The sequence below is a fragment of the Stegastes partitus genome, unplaced genomic scaffold, assembly GCF_000690725.1.
Source record: "Stegastes partitus isolate 25-593 unplaced genomic scaffold, Stegastes_partitus-1.0.2 Scaffold240, whole genome shotgun sequence".
Taxonomy (NCBI): domain Eukaryota; kingdom Metazoa; phylum Chordata; class Actinopteri; family Pomacentridae; genus Stegastes; species Stegastes partitus.
Genome location: NW_007577971.1, coordinates 370,794 through 377,100, shown reverse-complemented (window position 1 = coordinate 377,100; position 6,307 = coordinate 370,794). Strand labels below are relative to the sequence as shown.

Sequence of the window (6,307 nt, the reverse complement as noted above, 5' to 3'; positions counted from 1 at the left end):
TGTGCTGGATCAAAAATATACAACAAACAAGGCTATTATTTGGTTAAAAGTCCCTTGGCCATTTTTTACACCAACTAGATGCTTTTGGTAGTCGTCCTCAAGCTTTTGGCAAGCTGCTGGTTGTATGTTGACCACTCCTCTTGACAGAATTAGTGAAGTTCATGAGACACATCAGTTTGAATCATTCCATCAGAAAATTTTGCGTTTCAGGGCTCACTGGAAACTTAAGACTGCCATGATATACATTGTCTTTTCAAGTGCATGTAAACTTTTGTTCAAAACTGTATGATAAAATAATAAAGCTCAAGTGCAAGGCTCACCTATAAGTGGAACAGAGTCTGAAGTCGCTGGCATGATCTCAGCTACCAGCAGCATGAAGACTGTCAACGAGAGCAACACTGTGATACCTGCAGATAGAAAGTGATTATTTATGATTCATTTATACCTTAAAAAATAGAACCTTTTAATGCAGGATCCCAACTAGCAGACAGTTTGGTTTCATGTGTACACACTACAGTAATGATAACAAACCAAAAGGTTTCAATACAAAAGGGATTTTATTACAACAATCAGTTGCAGATGCTAACACATTTTGTGTTTATTAACCGACATGGGCAGAACTTCCGTGTGTCCTGGGACTCATTCCAATACATTTGTGATCGGACCAGGGACCTCCTGACGAAATCACCGCTTGTGTGTACCATTCATTCATTGGTCTCAGTGGTCACGATAACCCCGCCCCCAGCCCCTGACATACTGGGTGTTTAGCTCTGGCCCAGCAAAGAGTTGGTGCTTGCTAAGCACCAGTTTTGAGAGCCTGGAGCCGGTGCTTATGCAGTGGAAACACAAAGAACTGGTGCTAAGTTAGGCACTAGCACGGAACTAGTACTGGAACCAGTGGCGCCACTGATTGGAGGGAGCTGAGCAACCCTTTATTGTGTGGACCGATCATAAGAACCTCTCATAAATCCAGACAGCAAAAAGGTTGAACTCCCGGCAAGTGAGGTGGGCCTTGTTTTTTGGTTGGTTTAACTTCTCCATGTAGTATCGTCCTGGCTCTAGAAATGTCAAACTTGATGCCCTGTCTTGGCAGTTCTCCACGGAAGAGTCCCCTTAGGAGCCTGAGCCCATCCTGCTGCCCACCCGGTTTGTGGCAACCCACACCTGGGAAATTGAATCCAAGGTCCCACAAGCCCAGATCTGCCAGGCAGACCCTGGAAATGGCCCTTCTGACCACCTGTTTGTCCCTGGTTCTGTCCGGTTCCAGGTGGTGCAATAGGCCTACTGCAGTCGGCTCACCTGCCACCCAGGAGTTTCCTGAGCCTTGTCCATCCTGCGCGAGCAGTTTTGGTGGCCTACCATGGACAAGGACACCCACAAATGCATCGCAGCCTGTCCTGTCTGTGCCCACAATAAACCCTGCAACCAACTCACTATGGGCCTTCTTCATCCGCTGCCCATCCCTAGACGATAGTGGTCCCATGTTGCAATGGACTTTGTCACCAGCCTTCCTCCATCAAACAGCAACACCGTCGCCATTACGGTAGTCACCCATCTCTCAAAGGCTGCACACTTTGTTGCCTTGCCCAAGCTCCCGTCTGCAAAGGAGACAGCCAACGTGGTAGTCAACCATGTGTTCCGCCTTCATGGACTGCCTGCTGACATTGTGTCAGACCGGGGACCACAGTTTACCTCTCAGGTGTGGAAAGCCTTCTGCTCAGCACTGGGGGCCACAGACAGTCTCCCGCCGGGTGCCATCCTCAGTCCAATGGCCAGAGTGAGTGGACCGACCAGGAGTTGGATACCACACTCCGCTGCATCTCCTCCGACAACCCATCATCCTGCACCTCTCAAATCCTCTGGGTGGAATATGCCCATAACCCCCTGTTTAACACTTTATCTGGCCTGTCCCCATTGCAGTGCCCCCTCAGCTACCAACCCCCACTGTTCCTGACCCAAGAGGAGGACATTGTGGTGCCGTCAGTTCAGTCACACATCAGGTGCTGGGAGAGGACCCAGAGAAAGGCACGTGCTGCTGTCCTGTGCACCTCCCATAGGATGCAGGACCAGGCTAACCGCTGTCACACTCCTGCTCCATCCTATGCCCCTGTGTGGCTCCACTCCAAGGACCTGCCATTGAGAGTGGAGTCCAAAAAACTGGCCCCCTGCTTCGTGGGACCATTTGAGATTGAGAAGGTCGTCCACACCTTTGCTGTGAGGCTGACGCTATCTCGCACCATGAGGATTCATCCCACCTTCCATGTCTCCCAAGTAAAACCCATCTGGGACAGCACATTGGCTCCATCAGTAGCAAATACAAATAACTATTGTAATCTTAACTGATCTAAAACAGGAAAAGTTTAGTCTGATTTCATGTCAGATAGTGAGAAAAAAATGTTTTATGTCTTTTTGTACAGTGTATGTAAATTTCTGGTTTCAACAATACGTATAAATATTAGTTTGATGATCAGGAACATTTAAGTGTGACAAATATGCAAAAATAGAAGACATCAGGAAGGGGGCAAACACTCTTTTTCACAAGTTTGGATATTTGTGTCTTTTATTTCTGCTGTTATAAATAATCTTGTGGATGAGTACATTATGGAATACACCTGCATAGACTATATAGGTTTATTAAGGAAGGCAGCAGTCTCAGTTTCTCTGACACAATGCCATTTTCTATGCCTAAACAAATGTTGTTATATTTTCAAGGGCATTTTCCTGTGCAGGGCATAAGAATGCAGTCATAAATGAAGAAATTCATGCTTCATTTTTTAGGCTTGAGAAAATTCAAGTAAGCTAAACAGAAATAAGTTTCCAAAAGGGCTTTTTATAGTTTTGTGAATTCCACAGCAGCACTTATTTTGGAACGACAGCAGGCCAGTCTCATCAATACATGGAAGGCAGTTCCAAAGGAAGGATGTGGGGCAGCAAATCATGGACATTTTTGAGGATCCTGGAAATACCTTCACAGTTGTTTATGAGCCGAGGTGAGAGCCAGTCTGTATTAACAAAATAGACACTTCACACACAAAGGGAGCTGAGTCCTCACCCAGGGAGATCTTCTCTCCAGAGTCAGCAGGTAGTAGGAAGACAAGTAGTGCGAGGGTGGAGATGAGGACACATGGGATGAGGAGATTGAGCCCGTAGTAGAGCGTCCTCCTTCTCATCACCACAGTGAAGGTCACATCAGGGTACGGCTCCTTACAGCAGTCATAGAAACGTTCATTTCTCCGTCCAGGAACCTCTGCAAGAAAATGCCAACACTGTGGCTTTTAAAGTCACCTCTGACACACAGACATTTTTTTAAGTGAATCTATTGACAACCAATACTTTTGCTAGTGCTCAGTATCTTTTATTTGAGGTATTCCATGATATGATGACGGTCAAACATGGGCTGTAGAGCCCAACTGCTATTAAAAAATATATTAGTGTATTTTCATCTGCAAATCACAAAAAGTACTTAATCTAAGTATTAGTATTGTATTAGTACAATAGTACTAATATTGTTTTATTAGTTTATTTGATAAGGGCAGTGCACATGAGTAAACACTGGTGTAAAAGGCCAGAGTTAGTCAAGAGACTAGTTATCTGAAGTCTTTGGCCAGTTACAAAGTCACCCTAAACACAGAACATCATAAAGGATAAAGGATTAATAATAAAACAATAACGAAAGGATAAAAATTACAAAGAATACTGAGTGTTGCTCAAACAATAAACGTCCAGCTTGGAAGAAATAAAGAAAAGAAAAGTCCAACTGAGCAGCTTGGTCCAGTCCACTGTTACTATCATGTGAATATGTTTGTACAGGTGATAGAGAAATGTAAAGGAGAAAATGAGTTAAGGTATTGTTCTTGAACGACGTCACAAGATAAATTATGTTTTTGAATCAAAGTATCGATAGATGTAGCATTTTGTGTAAAAAGTAAGTGTACTCTTTATCACCCTATCTGCAAAATTTCTTCAGTCGCAAGCTACGTGATGATTCCAAACTGATAATGTTCTTGCTGTGAGGAAATGCTACACTCACACTATTCTGCTGTTGTGATATTCAGTAAAGCTAAAGCATGGTTTACACACAAATCCAAATAAAGCACCAACTTAATTTTATTGTTGTTAGAATACAGGTAAAGTGGTCACCAAAATGAATCTCAAGAATCCCTGCTGCCTATGGGCTAATTGGACGGCTTGAATAGACAGATACAGTCTGTGTGAGTGACTAAGACCGTGTAGAACACCTATATTTAGACTACGGACATTTAATGTTGTTTGTCTTTAGTGAGCTCTCTCCTTCCCATCCACCATTTTACTTTTCGGGTTATTTCACTGAGTGATCACTAGAAGAAGCAGGAGATAAAAGTTTCCTGCCTCTCATTTAGTCTTCTGCTATAGACTGCAGTATGCCTGGCTGTGTTTCATTTGCCTGTACATTGCTACATTGCTCACTACATTGGTTTTAACCTCCACTAGGTGATGGGAAGTAGTAAATGGCAAACATGCTGTTGAGATTTTCAATTAACTTCCCTTACAATGGCCCATCGGCTGAGCAGCATCTCCACAGGAGGCCGGCATTCATTCTCCGCTATTTCTTCCAATTCATTTGCATACCAGCCCGTACAAACAGAGGAGCTTCAGCTCCCCTGAGACTGTGGATGATCCTGCAATCGTCATTCTCCAACTGCAACTATGTGGAAATGAGAGGCAATCCATTCTCCACTTTACCTCTGATCTGAAGATTGTTGGCTCATTGCACAGGTTGAATCATGTCACAGTCACACCAAGAGAGGAACTCCCCTTTCTGTGTTTTCTCCAGAAGAAAAATGATTGCTGACAAATGCAATTTTTTTGGGGCCGGGATTGAATTGGGATTTATTAATTAATTTAGTGTAGTTTTAATTAAATCTCTAACATATCCATCACACTCAAAAATACTGATTGAAATTCAAAACAATAGCTCTAAAGTGCTTGGGTCAGGCTAGCTTTGCTGGACAGTTTGTTTTCAGAATACTGTAAAGTCATCACGTAGCTGAACAAAACAAGTTCAACACTATTTATTGTGCTAGACCACTTAGTTTGACTTGCTGAAGCTGATGTTTTATTGATCACTACTTTTAGTTCATTCTAAACTTTGGGGATTTTTTAAAAATTTATTTCTGATTTTCAAGTTACATAATGAGGAATTCTAAGGGCAGGATTCAATGAGTTAAGAACAAGATGGATGGTTAAATATAGGAATTCATTCAGATGTTTCTGCCCACTGAACTCCACACTTACTAGTCAACATGTTACAGAGGCCCCCCTGAACCCCAAGGCCAACAGGGAAAAGATGACCCAGATCATGTTTGAGATTCAACATTCCTGCCATGTACGTGGCCATCCAGGCTGTGCTGTCCCTGTACGCATCCGGTCGTACCACTGGTATTGTCATGGATTCCGGTGATGGTGCCACACTGTGCCCATCTATGAAGGCTATACTCTGCCCCACGCCATCGTCAGGTTGGACCTGGCTGGCAGGGACCTCACAGACTACCTCATGAAAATCCTGACTGAGAGGGGTTACAGCTTCACCACCCCAGCCGAGCGTGAGATTGTGCGTGACATTAAGGAGAAGCTGTGCTACGTTCCACTGGACTTTGAGCAAGAAATGGGAACTACTGCCTCCTCTTCTTCCCTGGAGAAGAGCTACGAGCTGCCTGATGGACAGGTCATCACCATCGGAAACCTGGCTCAAGGTTCTAGATTTATATATCTGCCAGGTTCTTTCCTTTCGCCTTATAACCCAGTGCTCATATTGAAAGGTCAGTGTAATTCCTGTGCAACTGTTTGATGAATGATATTATTTTGAATTGTATGGAGACTAAATTTTCAGAATTTCTCATATAATCCTGTGTGACCTGCCTTCTGCTCTGTGTGTAGTCAGCTAGCTTTAGAACTGTTCCACACTGCACTGTTATCTGTTTATCCATTGTTTGTTTCAGGATAAAAATGAAAGTGATGAAGTAGTTTGATGTAAATGTCACTCAATGGTCCTGCTTTGTTGTGTGATGTGGGTTAGGGTTGTGAGCAGCCTGCAATCTAAATATGGCTCCCAGGCGATGGTGGCAGCAGAGCTCTCACCTCCAGGTGGTACGCCACACTCAGCAGCAGCAGGATGATTTAATTACCAGCAGGTTAATGCTAAATGGGCATGCTGATAGGAAACATTTTCACTCCACAGCAGACAGGCTCAGCTGCCTCTGAGCTGCTGCTGCTGCTCTGAAGTTTTAAAAGCTGAGTAGACAGGCATTGTGTTCACCTCCAACAAATA

At 43.8% G+C, this 6,307-nt stretch overlaps 1 pseudogene; it reads left to right on the top strand.

Annotated features, from left to right (window-relative positions):
* The first annotated feature begins 5,290 nt into the window (after nucleotides 1–5,290).
* LOC103357210 (actin-like) lies at nucleotides 5,291–5,983 on the top strand (annotated as a pseudogene).
* The last annotated feature ends 324 nt before the right edge of the window (nucleotides 5,984–6,307 follow it).